This window comes from Mixophyes fleayi, chromosome 3 (genome assembly GCF_038048845.1).
Source record: "Mixophyes fleayi isolate aMixFle1 chromosome 3, aMixFle1.hap1, whole genome shotgun sequence".
Classification (NCBI taxonomy): domain Eukaryota; kingdom Metazoa; phylum Chordata; class Amphibia; order Anura; family Limnodynastidae; genus Mixophyes; species Mixophyes fleayi.
The window spans coordinates 82,042,543-82,062,282 of NC_134404.1; the positions used below are offsets into that span (position 1 = coordinate 82,042,543).

The window sequence follows — 19,740 nt, forward strand, 5'->3', positions numbered from 1 at the left end:
AATACTTAACACCAGCTTTTACCCTGACTTCTACCCCTCCATGTTCCATCTGCACACCCCATTTGCAATTTCTATAATATATATATATATAAATATATATATATATATATATATATATATATATATATATATATATATATACACACACATACATATACATGCATGCATATACACACCTAAATTTAGAGGTATTTACCCACTTCCCTCTATATATACACTTTTCTCCCTACTGTTACGGCTAACAGTCCTGTCATAAACCCATAGAACCAGATGGAGCGGTCTTCACTTTTAGCAGCCACCTTTCCCGTAGAGCTCGTTATGCTCACAGGTACTCGGATGCCCCCAGGTCTTATACTCAAGGTAGTACAGGTGTATGAGCATACCATAGCGCAGAGTAGCAGGGTAAAAGCATCTAGCGTGGTCAGGAAACAAGCCGTGGTCTGGGTCCAAAGCAGGTAATATGGATGGTGTCAGGCAAGATGTCAGGGCTGGCCGAAGACAAGGAGAATCCAGTAACAAAGCAAAAGGTCAGGGCAACAGGCAAACAATCCAGTCCAATAAACGAAGCCAAGGGTCATACAAAGAAAATCCAAATAGAAGCAGGTTCAAAAAGGCACAGGAGCAGACAAGTACACAGCACTGGGAACCATAACCGGCAGGGAGGCTAAGCCCTCCCTGCCTAATATACAGACACTGGCCAATGGTAGGAGGGAACAGCAGCCTGAGTAATCAGCCACAGAGGCTGCCTAATTACAGTTTAATGGAATTGTGCTTGCGCCCGGCTGGACCTAATGCCGGGACTCTGTGCACTCTACAAAGCGTTCCGACCGTTGCCTAGGCGATGGCCGGGATAAAACCAGGAAGTAACGTTCCCGTTGTCATGGAGACGGCCGGGACGCAGGTGAGTAGAAAGTCGCGGCGGGCTCGTAACACCTACCCTCTAAAATGCACACCTGATTTCCACATAGGTGAAGTTCCTACCCTAGTCTCTACCTTTACCCACAACTTTGTTTCCACCCTCAATACCATCTCCTGTCTAATGCACATACACTCTCCGTAATCACCCCCACATCCACATTACCAACGCATCCACGCACACATACATCCACTTTATTATCACAACATAACCACATTTATTCATGCATGGTAAATACGTTCCCCTAGACACACACCCAACTGGGCATGCATGGGTGATGCAAATTGGTGATGGAATTTGCTGGATGCATCTCTCACAGAGTTGATGTGGATGCCATCTTATAAATGAAAGATGTGCGGAAATAGACAGTGTTTTGCTGTTGTGGAAGATGCGCGCACATTTCCCTTCTCGGTCGGATGCACATGCCCAAAGACACCAACGCAAGACACCCATATGACCGAACATGTAAAGTACATGTCCAGTCACTCATCTACAATGCCCCAATTGCCCACTATATTGGAAACCAAATACTACCAATCACAGACCACTACACCACAAATGATGTTAACAACAAATTAGAAATGGAGGATTTGGCGCCAAAATCAGTCCGAACATACAAATAGGTGGTATTTCAAGATGAACGACCAATTCTGTTTGCAGAACCCCCTGAGGAAGCCACTATATGTGGTGAAACGGATTTGGGATATGCCTACACCCCAAGAACAGTCTGATATTTCATATTATTCTATATATGTTTGATTTATTTTACTTGATTTGATTTCATTCTATTTATCTTTATGTAAAACCTTTATTGTCTGTTCTCATCTATACATCGACCTTTCACCCCCTTTCACAGACCGCTGCACCCTCCACTTGATACCCCCTCTTCTGTTTATCTCCCCATCCCCTCTCCCACTTGACACCCAATCTTTAAATAGAAAGGCCTAGATCCAATCTTAAACTTTTAATCCATTTTTATTAGTGTTCCTGACATTGTCCCTGTATTTTTTTATTTTATACTATACACAATTTCTCTCCAATCTTCCTTCCTCTATCATACCTTCTGATTACACTTACACGCTAACCCTTCTCTACTACTTTATACCCTGCTGTACTCTACTTTCAGAATCTCTTTGTCACTCACCGGACCGTGAGTGTCTCTACGCTGGTGCGTGGCTCCCTAGCCTTCCTGCCGGCACCTGTCCTAAACCGCGGCCGTCCGCCATCCTGATGGACTGCGCATGCGCAGCACCCAAGAACTCTTGTGACCTTTGCTTTTAATCTAATTGGTTGATCAGGCAACTGTCCCTATTTAAGGCACCTTGTCACGGGCACTAGGAGTCTTTACCCAGTATCACCCGCTGATGGTCTTATCAGAGCAGTTGAGTTGATATATGATACTCTGATGGCAGGGTGATAATGGAACTGGAAACAGCAGATGGTTAGAGAATGCTCAGAAAGTCTATGACTAGCAGCACTGGTAACAATAGGTAACTGAACACGAGGATCTGGATGGACAAGGACACGTGAGGGTAGTCAGTGGTCTGCGCACGGCAAGTTGTACCACTGCTATAGTGAGAAGAATGTCCAGGAGTAATAAGGAGGTGGAAGTCAGCGGTCTGCGTATAGAAAGTTGTACCGCTGTCTGTAGTGAAAGAATGGAATCCAGGTGAAGGTAACGGGGAAGTCAGTGGTTTGCGTGTAGCAAGTTGTACCACTGCTTATGTGAGAGGATATATGCAACTGGTGACACAGGGAAACAGGAATCATTGGTTTGCCTCTAGCAAGTTGTACCACTGAATATATATGTGAGGAAGGACACGAGGAGATAAATGCAAAGCAGAGTCTACACGGGTACACTGAACTTGATCCCACGTTGAACTGCACACAATAATAATAATGAATGAACAGCACTGCACAGATAAACAAAGTCACTAGAATAGTCCAGCAAAAGGAAACACAGTCAATAATAGCAATAGTCTCAGAGGATGGAAACTCCGGAGGAGAACAACTCAGTCCAGATGGATATGCAATACACCAGCACAGTCAATGAGAAGTATGCATACCGTGGTTCAGATGAGCAGGCTGTTAGAGATAGCTGCAGGGATACCTGAGCGGCAGGGAACAGACGAGATGAGAAGTCCTTGCAGAATGGAAGCGGCAGGTAGGTGCAGCGCACTGTAGGTAGGCCAGCAAGGACGACAAATACTCAGGAAGCAGTAGTATATCGAATTGAACAGCAGGAGACCACGGGAGAGTTGAAGCGATGTAGCAGAGCTGGAAGCCGAGGAGCGTAGACTCGATGCTAACAGGCAAGTTGACACAAATGGACACACTGTAGAAGCAGTAGGCAGCGGGTCAGCTGACGGCAGGTAGAATGCAGACTGGAGCGCTGAGACGAGCAGGACTCTGTAGACACGCTGAAGTAGCTAACAGGAATCAGCTGGAACAGTAGCGATGTAACACAGGAGAGTTTGAAGTAATCTGTAACTGTAGAGATACGGAGACAGCGGATAGGAATCAGCTGCTGGAGTCACGATGAAACACAGGAGAGTTTGCAGTAATCTGTAACTGTAGATACACGGAGGCAGCAGATAGGAATCAGCTGTTGGAGTCACGATGAAACACAGGAGAGTTTTCAGTAATCTGTAACTGTAGATATACGGAGGCAGCGGATAGGAATCAGCTGCTGGAGTCACGATGAAACACAGGAGAGTTTGCAGTAATCTGTAACTGTAGATACACGGGGGCAGCGGATAGGAATCAGCTGCTGGAGTCACGATGAAACACAGGAGAGTTTGCAGTAATCTGTAACTGTAGATATACGGAGGCAGCGGATAGGAATCAGCTGCTGAAGACACTAGGAACACGAGGAATAGAAGTGGTCTGGAAACCACAAACGGCAAACAGGAATCAGCATCAGCTGAACACACGAGCAGGCACTGGAACACCTTCAGAGACTCATGAGGAATGAGACTCCAAGATCAGGCCACGTGGTATTGACCACAGGTGCTAAATATAGGGAGTGTTGCCTGATCAGACAATTAAGTTAAAGGAACAGACTGAAGGTTAAAAGGGACTGCACATGCGCAGTACCTCATAATAATGGACTGATACGGTTCCTAGCTACCTTAGAAGTAGCACTCACAGTCCGGTGAGTGACAGTACCCCCCCTTTTAAAGGTGGGCACAGAACACCTGGAACCGGGTTTGTCCGGAAATTTGGTATAGAACTTTTTCAAGAGGGCTGGAGCGTTGAGATATTCAGCTTTGATCCATGAACGCTCCTCAGGACCAAAGCCTTTCCAATGCTTGAGGAAACAAAGAACTCCTCGCGAAATTTTAGCATCCAAAACCTGAGTAATCTCAAAGTCTTCCTCCTGATGAACTTGAAGTGGCCGAGGTGCTGAAGGAGGGACCGAGAAACGGTTGATGATGAGAGGTTTGAGCAAGGAAACATGGAAGGCGTTGGAAATACGAAGACTCTTGGGAAATAAAAGTTTGAAGCAAACTGGATTTATAACTTGAATGATCCTATATGGACCAATAAAACGGGGAGCAAATTTCATGGATGGAACCTTTCAAACGAATATTCTTAGTAGATAGCCACACCCGGTCTCCGACTTTCAATGGGGGAATAGCCCGTCTCTTTTTGTCCGCAAAAGACTTATATCTGGCAGATGTCTTCTTTAAACAGGTTTTTACCTGAGCCCAAATATTTTTGAAGGTTTGACACAAAGTCTCAACAGCAGGAACTTGGGTGGGCGGGAGGGCAGGAAATTCCGGGAAAGACGGATGGTGACCGTAAACCACAAAGAATGGAGTTTTAGATGATGACTCATGGTACATGTTGTTATGAGCGAATTCAGCCCAAGGAAATAATTCTACCCAGTTGTCTTGATTGGCTGACGAGAACATCCTTAAGAAAGTCTCAAGATCTTGGTTGACTCTTTCAGTTTGTCCGTTCGATTGGGGATGGTAGGAAGATGAGAGTGCTAATCGTATGCCCAAGGTCTTGCAAAGGGCCCGCCAGAATCTGGAAACGAATTGTACTCCTCTATCTGACACGATCTCGGACAGACATCCATGGATACGGAAAATTTCTCTAATGAAATGTTCAGCCAGGGTAGAAGAAGAAGGTAAACCAGACAAGGGAACGAAATGCGCCATCTTCGAAAATCTATCCACCACTACCCAAATGGTGTTGCAATTCTTACTAGGAGGAAGCTCAGTAACAAAGTCCATACTAATATGGGTCCAAGGCTTAGATGGAATGGGTAGTGGCTGAAGCAACCCCGCTGGAGTTCTGCGGGGGGTCTTGAACTGGGAGCATAAATCGCATGCCGAGATAAACTCTTTGACATCTCTCCTCATAGAAGGCCACCAATAACTTCGAGAGAGGACCTCAAAGGTCCCGCGTTCACCAGCGTGTCCAGAGAAACGAGAAGAGTGAAACCACGAAAGGATTTTTTTCCTAAGAGCAGGAGGCACGAGGGTCTTCCCAAATGGTAGCACTTTAGTGGAAGAAGCAGCCAGAGAAACACATTTGGGGTCTAATATAAAGTGGTTAGGACTCTCTTCAACGTCTGAGGACGCCACAAAGGCTCGAGATAGAGCGTCTACTTTTTTATTCTTTGCAGCTGGTTTGAAGGTTATGATTAGATCAAAACGGGAAAAGAAAAGAGACCATCTTGCCCGACGAGGATTTAAACATTGAGCAGACTGTAGGTATGACAAATTTTTATGATCCGTAAAAATTGTCACCGGATGACGAGCTCCCTCTAACAAATATCTCCACTCCTCCAATGCTACTTTAATAGCCAGCAACTCCTTGTCCCCGATGGTGTAATTCTTTTCCGCAGGCAGAAGACCCCGAGAGTAAAAGACACAAGGATGGAATTTTTGTTGCTCTGATTTCTGGGAGAGAATGGCTCCTAAACCAACATTAGAGGCGTCTACTTCTAGGAAGAAGGGAAGCGTCACATCAGGCTGTCGAAGGATGGGAGCAGAGGAGAAGGACTCTTTAAGAAATTGAAAGGCTTGGAGAGCCTTAGATGACCATTGCTTCGTATTGGCCCCTTTGCGAGTTAGAGCCACAATGGGAGATGCAATTGAAGAGAAGTCTTGAATGAAGCATCTATAGTAGTTGGCAAAGCCTAAAAAACCACTGAATGGCACGAAGAGTAGTTGGCTGAGGCCAAAGTAACACAGCATTCTGAGGAGGAAGTCCCGGTGAGGAAGGTGAAACGGAGGTTTGCTGTATTTTACGAGGAACAACACGAGAAAGACAATGTTGGTAACATTCAGGTCCCCAAGACGTAACTTGAGGAGTGCGCCAGGCAATCTGGGGAGAATGACATTGAAGCCATGGAAGGCCTAAAACAATCGGACTTGTAGTAACAGGAAGGATTAAAAACGAAATTTCTTCTCGGTGTAGGACACCAATCTGAAGGGTCACTGAAGACGTACTTTGGGTGATGAGACCGTTGATAATACGTGATCCATCGATAGCAGTCACCGTAATAGGAGTCTTCAGGGTAATCACTGGTAGGGACCATAGATTTACAAGGGATTCAGAAATAAAATTTCCCGCAGCTCCTGAATCAATCAGAGCTTGGGACTCAAAAGACTTAGTAGCAAATGAAATGGTAACGTCAAATGCACAGATTTTTGATTTCGTAGAAGATAGAGAGGACTCCAGGAACCCTAACTTCACCTCTCCAGAACTAGTTAGGGCCTGGCATTTCCCAATTTTTTGGGGGCATGACTGGAGCATATGTGTGGCATCAGCACAATAGATACAAAGTCTATTCTTAGTTTTCGATTCCTCTCTGCAGAGGTTAGTTTGGAACGTCCAATCTCCATCGGTATTACCGGAGGTGAAGCAGGACGTATTTGAGAAGTGGAACGAAGAGATGTTTTAGCTGACGTAGTTCTCTCAGAGTCCCTCTCACGAAATCTGAGATCCACACGATGACAAAGAGAAATCAAATCTTCTAAAGACGTAGGGAGTTCTTGAGTAGTCAGTGCATCTTTAATTTTGTCCGAGAGCCCCTGCTAGAAGGCGGCAATTAACGCTTCAGTGTTCCACTGAAGCTCAGAGGCTAAGATCCTAAATTGAATGACGTACTGTCCTACTGTACGAGAACCCTGTCGTGAACGAAGAATGCTGGAGGCAGCGGAAATAACACGACCTGGTTCATCGAATACATTAAGAAACATGGAAATAAATTTGGCACTATCCTGTAACAACGGATCATTTCTTTCCCACAGAGGGAAAGCCCATGCGAGAGCTTGTCCGGAGAATAATGAGATGAGATAGGCCACTCTGGAACGATGAGTCGAAAAGTTTTGAGGTTGGAGCTCAAAATGTACTGAGCATTGGTTGAGGAAACCTCTACATGTTTTGGGATCTCCATCATACTTTGACGGAGTTGGCAGGTGAAGCGTGGAAGCCGTAGACACCTGGGATGGCACTGGGGAAACGGAGGAAAGCACAGGAGCATCAACAGAAGCTGTAATATTCTGCCCAGACATTCTTTGGGAGACTAACGTCTGGTAACATTGTAGTAATAGTTGTTGACGAACATCCTGTTGTTCCACACGGGTGACCAGATGCTGCAGCATCTCTTTAGCTGTGGGTTCCGAATCTGGGTCTGTCATGGCCTGATCTTACTGTCACGGGCACTAGGAGTCTTTACCCAGTATCACCCGCTGATGGTCTTATCAGAGCAGTTGAGTTGATATATGATACTCTGATGGCAGGGTGATAATGGAACTGGAAACAGAAGATGGTTAAAGAATGCTCAGAAAGTCTATGACTAGCAGCACTGGTAACAATAGGTAACTGAACACGAGGATCTGGATGGACAAGGACACGTGAGGGTAGTCAGTGGTCTGCGCACGGCAAGTTGTACCACTGCTATAGTGAGAAGAATGTCCAGGAGTAATAAGGAGGTGGAAGTCAGCGGTCTGCGTATAGCAAGTTGTACCGCTGTCTGTAGTGAAGGAATGGAATCCAGGTGAAGGTAACGGGGAAGTCAGTGGTTTGCGTGTAGCAAGTTGTACCACTGCTTATGTGAGAGGATATATGCAACTGGTGACACAGGGAAACAGGAATATATATGTGAGGAAGGACACGAGGAGATAAATGCAATGCAGAGTCTACATGGGTACACTGAACTTGATCCCACGTTGAACTGCACACAATAATAATAATGAATGAACAGCACTGCACAGATAAACAAAGTCACTAGAATAGTCCAGCAAAAGGAAACACAGTCAATAATAGCAATAGTCTCAGAGGATGGAAACTCCGGAGGAGAACAACTCAGTCCAGATGGATATGCAATACACCAGCACAGTCAATGAGAAGTATGCATACCGTGGTTCAGATGAGCAGGCTGTTAGAGATAGCTGCAGGGATACCTGAGCGGCAGGGAACAGACGAGATGAGAAGTCCTTGCAAAATGGAAGCGGCAGGTAGGTGCAGCGCACTGTAGGTAGGCCAGCAAGGACGACAAATACTCAGGTAGCAGTAGTATATCGAATTGAACAGCAGGAGACCACGGGAGAGTTGAAGCGATGTAGCAGAGCTGGAAGCCGAGGAGCGTAGACTCGATGCTAACAGGCAAGTTGACACAAATGGACACACTGTAGAAGCAGTAGGCAGCGGGTCAGCTGACGGCAGGTAGAATGCAGACTGGAGCGCTGAGACGAGCAGTACTCTGTAGACACGCTGAAGTAGCTAACAGGAATCAGCTGGAACAGTAGCGATGTAACACAGGAGAGTTTGAAGTAATCTGTAACTGTAGAGATACGGAGACAGCGGATAGGAATCAGCTGCTAGAGTCACGATGAAACACAGGAGAGTTTGCAGTAATCTGTAACTGTAGATACACGGAGGCAGCGGATAGGAATCAGCTGCTGGAGTCACGATGAAACACAGGAGAGTTTGCAGTAATCTGTAACTGTAGATATACGGAGGCAGCGGATAGGAATCAGCTGCTGGAGTCACGATGAAACACAGGAGAGTTTGCAGTAATCTGTAACTGTAGATACACGGGGCAGTGGATAGGAATCAGCTGCTGGAGTCACGATGAAACACAGGAGAGTTTGCAGTAATCTGTAACTGTAGATATACGGAGGCAGCGGATAGGAATCAGCTGCTGAAGACACTAGGAACACGAGGAATAGAAGTGGTCTGGAAACCACAAACGGCAAACAGGAATCAGCATCAGCTGAACACACGAGCAATCACTGGAACACCTTCAGAGACTCATGAGGAATGAGACTCCAAGATCAGGCCACGTGGTATTGACCACAGGTGCTAAATATAGGGAGTGTTGCCTGATCAGCCAATTAAGGTAAAGGAACAGACTGAAGGTTAAAAGAGACTGCACATGCGCAGTACCTCATAATAATGGACGGACACGGTTCCTAGCTACCTTAGAAGTAACACTCACAGTCCGGTGAGTGACACACCTGTGCTCATTACCTCATTGCCTGATCTTGAGTCTCATTCCCTGTCAGTCTCTGAAGGTGTCTCCTGTGTTCTACTAGTGCCTTCAGTTTCCTGCTGATTCCCCATGTTACTCATCGCTGGTTTCCATACCTGCTACAGTCTCCTGTGTTCTACTAGTGTCTTCAGTTTCCTGTGGACTCCCCGTGCTACTCATCGCTGGTTTCCATACCCGCTACAGTCTCCTGTATTCTACTAGTGTCTTCAGTCTCCTGTGGATTCCCTGCACTACTCATCGCTGGCTTCCATACCTGCTACAGTCTCCTGCTTCCTGCCTGTGTCCTCAGCTGGTCTCTGATTACCGCTTCTACTCACCTGTGGTTCCTATACCCGTTGCTGCCGTTCAGCGTCTCTGCAGTCCCTGCATCTTCCTGTGGACAGACTGTTCTACTGAATAGCGGTATGCCTATTTGTTATTGACTTTTCACGTTTACTATGCATATCCGCTAGGACTAGCTTCTCCTCTCTGCAGCGGTATCCATACCCGCTATAGACTGTTATTGTTACGCTGCATATATGTGCTGAGCAAGTCTCTCTACCCAGCAGAGTCACACATACCGTTATAGACTTTGCTGGATACACTGCATATCTGTTGGGATCAAGTTCCTCTGTGCTCTCAGTGTCTTCATCCTATTACCCGTTGTATGCCTCCACTCATCAGCACCTGTACACATCCTCACCTATTAAGCAGTGGTAAACTTTGCTGTACGCAGACCACTGACTTCCCCGCTACCTACCTGCACCTGGACAAGTCTTCTCACCATAAGCAGTGGTACAACTTGCTGTACGCAGACCACTGACTTCCCCGTTACCTACCTGCACCTGTACAAGTCTTCTCACCATAAGCAGTGGTACAACTTGCTGTACGCAGACCACTGACTTCCCCGCTACCTACCTGCACCTGGACAAGTCTTCTCACCATAAGCAGTGGTACAACTTGCGATACGCAGACCACTGACTTCCCTGCTACCTTCCTGCATCTGCTCACGTCCATCCTGATCTCCGTGTTCAATTCTGCCTTTCTACAACAGCAGCTAGTCGCTGACTCATTGACCAAGATAGCTGCAAGTCACTGACTTTCCTATTCTCTATTGGCATCCTCTCTCCATCTGATATATGTTCCGCTAGTCACCCTGCTACCAGAGGACCGTTGTGTTAACTTCACCGCTCTGGTAAGCCCAGTCATCTGGTGAATTCCTGGGCAAGACTCCTAGTGCCCGTGACACTCTTACTCCTTTATATGTACTTTCATCTGTCTTTCTACAACTTTTATATACAATAATAACACTATTCTTATTTCTATTTTACACTCATACCTAGTTATCACTTTTATACTCTATCTACTTCTTACCCTGTCATTCACCTCTATTTTTACATCTAACCTTTTTCATACTACCCATCCTAACACCACCCTACTTCTCTGCTTCCAGCTTTACAATCCTCACCCTTATATTTCTTTATCCTTACCCCTCCTATCTGCACACCACCAGCCACTTAAACAACCCCTCCCTCCCACCTACACCCACTTTTCAACCTCCCCTACTCCTCACCCGAGCCCATACATACCCTATCCACACCCTCTTCTTTGTTTCATTGAATGACTGTTTCAAAATGGACAAGTATTTGATGATGACCCTCTCAAATGTATTTGCTGCTGACCCTCTCCAAGGTGTTTGCTACTGACCCACTCCAATGTATTGCTGCTGATATTATCAAGTATGTCACACGTGCTGCCTAACAGGAAACTACTTGGTGTATCTTGCATTTTCAAAGAAAAATGTATTTGAAGTAGACCTCTTCAATAAGGATAATGAGGAGGGTGATTTGTTACCATTGAAGAAGACGACCACTGTTATCCAAATGCCCATTATTCATTTCCCTATTTAATCCCCAGCTGAACAACCAGCAAACAAAATGGTGGTTGATGTGGCCTCAAGGACAATGCCATCTCTCATGAATTGGCTCCTCCACTTTTCCGCAAGTATCTTCTGAAGCCTTTTTTGTAGTACATTCTTGTACCAAAATTCCCTTTTTGGGGGGCTTTTTGTATCTCATTCCAATGACTAACTGTGTACAGCATGTTGCTAGTGCTGCCAACTGACTGATGGTTGGGTTATCAATGCAACAAATTCTTAATTTCTCAGAATGTGGACTTTCAAATTCAATTGCACTGTCTTGTCAAGACAGATGCTTGGCAACCAAATCTGCATCAATGTGAGTTATACATACTTACTTGTGTGGAAAGGCCAACCATTGCCCAATCTGAACTGTCTGGTTTACATAATTTTTGCACTTCACCAATATAAGATATATGTATTATTTATACATTACATATTGATATACATGACATATTTTATACATGATATATAAATACTTGCAAATATATATAAAGTGACGAGACCCATGTTTGATTCACAAGGGTAGCATTACAGCACATACTCATTTCTTTTCAGTCAGATCTACCTTACTCATACCATAACAAACACTTATAGTAAAACAAGGTGTTTGAAAGCTCTGCACTTGGCTCTTGGTGAATACTCTTGTGAGGAAACAGGGTCCTACTGGACTGAGAACTTTGTATTCATCACCCATTTCTCACGTTTTAATGTGCTTTTAATCCTTGGCCCAGTCTAAATATATATACCAGGGCATCGGTGTATTATGTGTATTATTATTTATTAAGTACATTTTGCCCTTGCTATTACCTGCAATATTGTACGTAGTATAAATATAAAGAATATTGCCATACTTTGTGATAATAACGAACAGCAGTCATTTTGCAAGTGTTAGTTAATGTAATTTGTCTCAAATGTGTGTTTATTTTGGCTGGACATGGTAAGGTCATTCATGAGCCTATAGTGGTTTATCTGTCTAAACCATTCCCGCGTGCCAGGGAGAGCAGGAGAATGCCAATGGACTGGGATGACCGCAATAGTAGCGTTATTCAGATGCCAGAGTAGTGATTGTTTTTATATTGACAGATGGGGATATCTAGAGTGTTAAATAGCCAAAAGTCTGGACTATCAGGACCTGGGCAGCCCATAATTTTCCCCATTACAGTTCTTAACTTGCACCAGTATGGCGCTTTTACAGGGCATGCCCACCAGATGTGCAAGGGAGATCTCCAGCGTGACCCACACCTCCAACACAACTCCGAAATGCCCAGGTGCATCTTACACAACTGGGACGGACATCTATGCCAGCAGGAGAGGGCCTTTGTACCGCATCTCCACCACAGAGAAGCTAGTAGAGCTCACCAAGGTATACCGGAATGCCTTAGTCCAATTTTCTGAGGTAGGCCTACCTAATTCATTACACCCGGACCCGGCATAGCAGAGGGGGTGGGGGTTAGAGATTGACAATAAGCAATTGGTAGATACTTGAAATCATGTACTTAGGTTCTGGGAAAGTGCAGCACAGCTCTTCAAAGCTAGACAGGCTCCTACTCGATCACTCTTTCACCTTTAGGTAATGTCTGGCCTGTAAGTACAACCAAAACTTTGATGGCGGAAGGCCCAGTTTTTCCTGCAAGAGAGAAAATGCACGTACATGACCATTGACCACCAGCTGACCACTTCTGGCAACATTACCAGTGGACCACGTCTTAAGCTGGGAGACTTTCCAAGACAAACAAAGTCAAGGACCAGCTTTTGAAGATCGAGAATGTATTTGGGGAATGTGGATTAGGAGGGTTTGGAGGAGGTACAAGAGCTTTGGCAAAGTGTTCATCTTGGCTATATTTAGACTCCGAAGCCAGGAAAAGGCTTGAGACTCCAAATTCCTCCCATAAGTTGGGAATTAGCGGGACAATATTGTCCCTGTACAGGTTGTAGAGGTCTCTTAGCGGCAGAACAACAATATATTTAATATTGATGGGATGCCAGCAAAGGGGAAATAGTGTTGGTGTCCTAATATGCTCAGCTAGATAGAGAGATTCAGGGCCATGGATTTGGAATAATTCATTTTGAAATTGGACAGTGTGACAATCTTCTCAAACTCAGGCATTAAGTTGGGCAATGAAATCGTAGGATTAATGATTGTTGCCAAAAGATCGTCCTTGATGAGAGCTAATTTATGTTCAGTCCCCCCCACCTGCACCGCTGACACATCAGGGTTGTTCCTAATGGACCTGGAAGCCTCCATGGAAAGGACAAATATTAAGGGAAAACTGACATGTGCCTTTATAGATAGAGAATGTGTCACAAAGATAACTCTTACCATTGATGCAAGCCTTAGAGTTCCTTCAAAAGGAGAGAATTCTATTCATGCAGACAGGACCCAATCCCATGTGCTCCAATACTCCTGCAAAGAATTGCCAGTTCACCCTGTCAAAAGATTTTTCTGCATCAGTCCGTAAAACAAGGCAGGAATGCGCTACCCCTCCATCCAATACATCAGTTCAATGATCTTGGTTGTGTTGTCACAGGCCCCTTTGACGAAAAAAAATCCCCAGCCTGGTCACTATGGATCAAATCCAATAATACCGCTTTCATACTGCCGCCCCGGCAATATCCCGGGTTTTTCAAGCCGGGTTTTTGCCGGGGCTCGGAGCGTCCTAGCTCAGAAACACTATTCATACTGCACCTCGGACCCGGGAATTTCCCGGGTTGACCCCATTCATACTGCACAAGTCTGTGCCCTGGCAATTTGTGGGAGTCATCACCAGAGCAGTTTTCATTGGCTGAAAAATGGTGATGTCATTGAAAGGTGACTGGTTTTTTGACGCATAAAGATGATGCAATTTTCTCCAACAAACTCCGATTCTGCTTCAGCTTGATCTGCACTCCACCATCCACCATTTCTCCTTAACTCCTTCTCAAATCTTGAAAAACCCGGGTTGCACCATTCATAGTGCAGGCAACCCGGGTCCGACCCGGGAATTACCCCTCGATAAATTCCCGGGATTTTTGACTTGTACCATTCATACTGCACCAAGGTCGTTTGAGCTCGCCCGGGATTTTGGTGCAGTATGAATGGGGTATTAGAGGACCTTCAAACGGTTAGCCATCATTTTCACTAACAGTTTTAGGTCAACATTTAACTTACCTACCTTGAGGAGAATCATAATGTGAGCCTTAAGTGACTGCTGAGAGAAGCTGGACTCCTCAGAGATCTCATTTAGGGCACCCAAAAGCAGGGGGTTCAGTATATGTCCAAAAGTTTTATAAAAACCAATCCTGAACCTGTCAGGTTGAGGGCTTTTGCCAGGAGATAGTGTCCTCCGGTTTTTTAAGTTGAACGAGATAATGAAACAGAATAAAACCAATGCTCTCCACAAATGTTAATAATGCACAGTTGCCAAATGGGAATGATAAGAGGAGACTCCATAATCCTCTCAAACGATAAAATAAAGAATTTAATAAATCCCCAGCGCTATGTGTATATAAATATATAAATCTGGGAAGGTCGACATTATTGTGGCAATATATCAATATTTATTGTAAAATAAAAGTCCAAAAACATTAATGCTGTCATAGTAACACTACATTAAATTAAGCCCAGTTTTTGACAAATCATGTAAACAGATTTGTATGCAAATACTATAAATCATTGCGCATAGCAAAATAAGCAATCTCTTACTGTTATGCAGTCTAGCATAAAAAACAATATTTCACATATTAAATCAAATACTACAGTACTCTATATTTTCCCTAAAGCAATGTGAGATATATAAGCAGTTTAAGCCAAATGGATCAGAAGATTAAAATAAAATCACAATAGTTAACCAGCTGAAAGTCATGGAAAGTAGGCCTTACCCTGCGATAGACACTGCCCGGGTGCCTCGGAATACCGTTGAGGTGTCCATGGTCCAATTAAAATTTCCTCCAAACACTAGCATACCCTCCAATCAAGGTTCTAGAGAATAAAGTGTTGATGTCAGGAAAGTCACCTGGTTTTGGCTGGGGAAATAAAAATTAACAAATGTAAATTGGCGTTGACAAATCTTATACTTTACAAGAAGGCATTGGCCCTCGACAAAGGAGTAATGGGATATGTCAGAAAATTGCAAAGACTAAAAGCAAAATCCACTACAACTTTAGTTTTCCCCGAGGGGCAATCGCTATAGAAAGCATTGTCGAAGTCAGTAAATTGGATAAAGTCATTTCAATTAATATCGAGCAGATTTGGTTGTCTTTGTCTGAAATGAGGCGTGGAGCACGCTACGGCGTGGTAGGGCGTATCCAGCTGCAACACGTGGCAATAACAGGTTTTACACTTTTACACACATACACACGAACACACACATTTGTAATTATTACACCTCAATTGAAGTTGCAATACATAGTTATTTATGTCATAATATAGCAGTATTTATGTTTAGTATTATAAGTTATATGCATGTTAGTGAAACCCTATTCATCAGCAGTTGTCCGGTTCATTCCCCGAAGAGATTGCACATTGCATATTCTAGTTAGTGATGTTAGGGAATAAATGTTTAAAGTGATACCAACAGTAAAATGCAAATAGACTAGTTGAAACTGGATTCTTGGCAGGGAAGTCAGAGCACATCCCCTGGAGAGATGACCCCCACCTTTGGATATTTTGGTTTGAACTGGCCTATGTCCAGCAGTACACTGGACCCTCCTGAAGCCTGGACAATCGTTTTGATAGTTTGTTATACATGCATAGTATAATCACTTGTTAAAGCCTCTGAAACGTTATTACTATTGTTGGGAAGTTGATTTTCTGCGATAAAAGGTGTATGTTGTGTGATTTTGTGACGTAGATACACTGTTTTGTTGTGGAATAGTCTCAGTTGCTGTCTGACGAGGCAGGTGCCCAACTGGTGAAAGGTATACGGGGCAGGTATACCGGGGGCGAAAACAAAGGAGGTTTTCGCAAGCGCGCCCCCGCTGCCCTATGCGGTAGGGGGCGTAAGTACAGCCGGTACTAAAAATGATAAAAATGAAATTAACAAGTTGCATCTGCATTGTTTTACTGTATTCACTGACTGCATATAAGCAGGGGTTCTGGACCTAGTGTTGAAGTCGTATAATTGGATGAACGAAAGTATATTGGTTTAATATTGTTTAGCCATGCAAATGCGATCCGTACGCCACGTGTTACGTGGCGTGGTGCGTTCACACGGTAAAATACGCACGCACACACTCGCATTACAACATTTAGTTATTTATATCATTTCATATTGGTTCTGTTACACTGTAATTCAGGATCAGATAGTATTTGGTTTTTTATTAGTCTATATATATATATATATATATATATATATATATATATATATATATAGTGATTATATGTACATTGTAGTGTTATTAAAGGTTTAGGTTATAGGAAAGGTGTCATGCCTGATATCATATTGATCCCCTAATCATCAGCAGCTGTCCGATGCAGTCGGCGAAGAGATCGCACATTGCATACTTTAGTTATTGATATTAGGGAATAATCCTTTGTATGATGCTGGCTATGAAAGGAGCAGACCCCCTGGAGAGACGACCCCCTCCTTTGGATTCCTTAGACTGAATCAGCCTATGAACTGTTTACCCTGAAGCCACCCTGTGCCTGGACCTATAGAAACAATCTACGTCATCTCTATTGTTCAAGTGTAACACTGTACTGTATATAATATAGCTGCGCTTCCTTTGGCTCTCAGTCTACTCTGACCACAGTTATCTAACAGATACACTGTTCCATTGGGACCCATGGAAGCGCAGCGATTGCAGCGGTATGTATGTATTTATCTTTTGGTATTGGCTGTGCTGTACTGTACTTTATCATAATATAATAATGTATTGAAATTGTTGATTATTTACATCTGCTAAAATAAACCACCATCTGCTTTGGAAACACATACAATTGATTGGCCAATGCTTATTTTAAAACGATAGAATTACTTTAATACTAGTGACCAGTCTTCTTTGACCACAGCCTTCAGACCTGAATGACTGTTCACTGGATCCAGAGCGCCTGCGATAAGTAACGGTTGCACTTGTTTTATTTCGCATTGTTATTCTACTATTTTTGGCTATTAAATTACTTTGTGCTTTGGAACCACACATTGGGATTTGACAATCGTTATTGGATAGCGACAAAATGTGCATAACAGCATGGAGGTAGTGTTTGCTACAAAGGAGGGATTTGAAGTTTGAAATGGGTTTCCTGAATAAAAACAATGTTGGCCCTGTCAGAAAGAAAAACATGGAGCGCCTGGTGGGATAATTTTTTTTGGAACACTGAAGCTCTTTGCATTGATGGAGTAGATTCTAAGGGTGTGGTGAGAGGCCGGAAAGGCGCCTACAGGGTTATTCAAAGTGCAACATTTAAGAGGGCTTGTAAAGAAAATGTGGTCCTGAGGATTTGAGGGAAGAGAAGGAAGTGATGGGAAGAGCAGAAGGTAGAAATGGAAGAGAAAAGTCAATACCATCAAGGCCCCTAGTTTTCTTTAGTATCTCTTCCCGTTGAGAATGGTAATGCAATCTGCAGATAATGTCACAGGGTTTCTCTGAGGAGAGAGCTTTGGGACGTAGAGCCTTGTCAAAGATTATTTGGGTAGACAGGTTGAGTCCCAGCACCACATTGAAGATCTTTGTGAGGATATCAACCATGCCTTGAGGAGGGATGTCTACCGGGATGCCTCAAATCCTAATTTTGTTATGGTGGCTCTGATTGTCGCAGTCATGAGCGCTCACCTGGGGGTCTCTGAAGTGAGAAGCCTGGCGGAGGACCGCCTCCTGAAATTTAGCAACATAGTCATTGGATATCTCCCTATCATCCTCTAGTGAGGTCAGTCTATCAGCCAAGTGCAGCATGTCAGCATGCATGCTGGAGACTGCGGTAGAGACCGTCTTTTTTGAATTCTATGTTCCAAGTTCGGGATGTCTTGTTTGGTTGATAAGGACTTAATATGTCGGGGAATCTCACAAAAATCAGCAGTATCCCCAAGGAGGAGGATGTTGCTGTGGATGTCGGGACATAAGCCGCACCCGATGTGGGCTGCGGCTGCGTTGCAGTGGAAGATATGTCCGAGGTGCCAGTGGTGGTAGATACCTTAATATATTGTCGCATATCAGGAGGCAGGGAAGTATCTCTGCCACGACTGGGCCCCTTTTTAGCTGCAACTTTTCTGTCTTTGTCCATGAAGAAAGAGGGGATGCCTGTTAGTGTAGGTTACTTCAAGTATGTCAATGCCAGTCAGTGAATAGTCATGTGTAGAGATGTGGCCAGCCATAGGCCCACAGGGATTCAGTGTCAAACAGACATCAGTGGCTACAGGACTGTAAAAGGCTGGTAAGTGGACATGTGGTGCCTGGTAGCAGACCCTTTATTTAACAATGCGGGGTTCCCCAGAGATGTAAGTCACAAGAGCATTGTTGGAAAGGTGAGACTGTAATATCATTGATGTCTACTAGATGGCACCAAATACTGCAGGCTGCTGATTCAATCTGCCCAGGTTGTGAACTGTGGGGCTGATAGATATTGTTCCCAGGCAGAGTCCCAAGCCAGGTGGTAATGTGTGTACACAATTATAGCTGCTGTGAATGGGTGTCCCAGAGTGAGTTACCAGGCAGAGTGAGGGTGCCTGTCATTTATCACTGAATGGATCCCAAATGGGGTGGGAGGGGGGGGGGGGTGGAAGGCCAGAGAGATGGAGATCTGTATCTCACATGGATAATTACTGAGGGGAGCAGTCCATAGCATGAGGGCAGAGGGCTCACTCACCAGGCTCCTGAATCTTCACAGAGGGCTCAAAATGCTGTCATCTCTTCCTGTCCCCAGCAGGGAGGGGGCAGTGCAAGGATTGGCTGAATGCAGAGGGACACCTGTGTTTACTTGGCTGCTGAACGCAGGTCCCGGCAAAGTCCTGGGTCGCAGCTGAGCAGGCAGACGACTGCTGAGATCACCGGATTCCCAGTTGACGGCCGGTAAGTGGGTTAAACAAGGGAGTGAGACTTTCAGCCCAAGAAAGGCCGTGGTAGAGCTGGTTCCACTGGCGGCGCAGGCCATGACTGAAATGGAGCCCAGCACACCAGTTTTTCAGTTCCATGAACGGCTCAAATTGATTCCCGTGGTGGGGAGAACAACAGTCCTGCCAGGTGCAATCAGTTTGGGGTGAGGGTGACCCCAATTTCCGAGGATTCAGCCATGTCTGGCAGCAGAGCCACAAGAAAACTGGTCTGCATGCAATGGCATCCAAGCCACGCCACATTTAATATACTTTTATGGCTCATGACTAAGAAAAAGCCATCAAGTATTATGCTATGAAGCATATAAAGCTGCTTAATATGTCCTGTGCACATTATAGGGAATGACAAATCAAATGGGGAACTTATGCCTGCTTCTAGCAT

General features: G+C 44.5%; 1 long non-coding RNA gene across 1 annotated transcript in view; it reads right to left on the reverse strand.

Moving 5' to 3' along the window:
* LOC142142699 (uncharacterized) overlaps positions 1-19,293 on the reverse strand; it is a 53,204-nt gene extending 33,911 nt beyond the window's left edge. The window contains exons 1-2 of the long non-coding RNA XR_012689289.1: positions 19,115-19,293; positions 15,193-15,336 (exon numbers count right to left, since the gene is read on the reverse strand). This is a non-coding gene — a long non-coding RNA (uncharacterized LOC142142699). The remainder of the gene's footprint in view (positions 1-15,192; positions 15,337-19,114) is intronic.
* Positions 19,294-19,740: the final 447 nt, after the last annotated feature.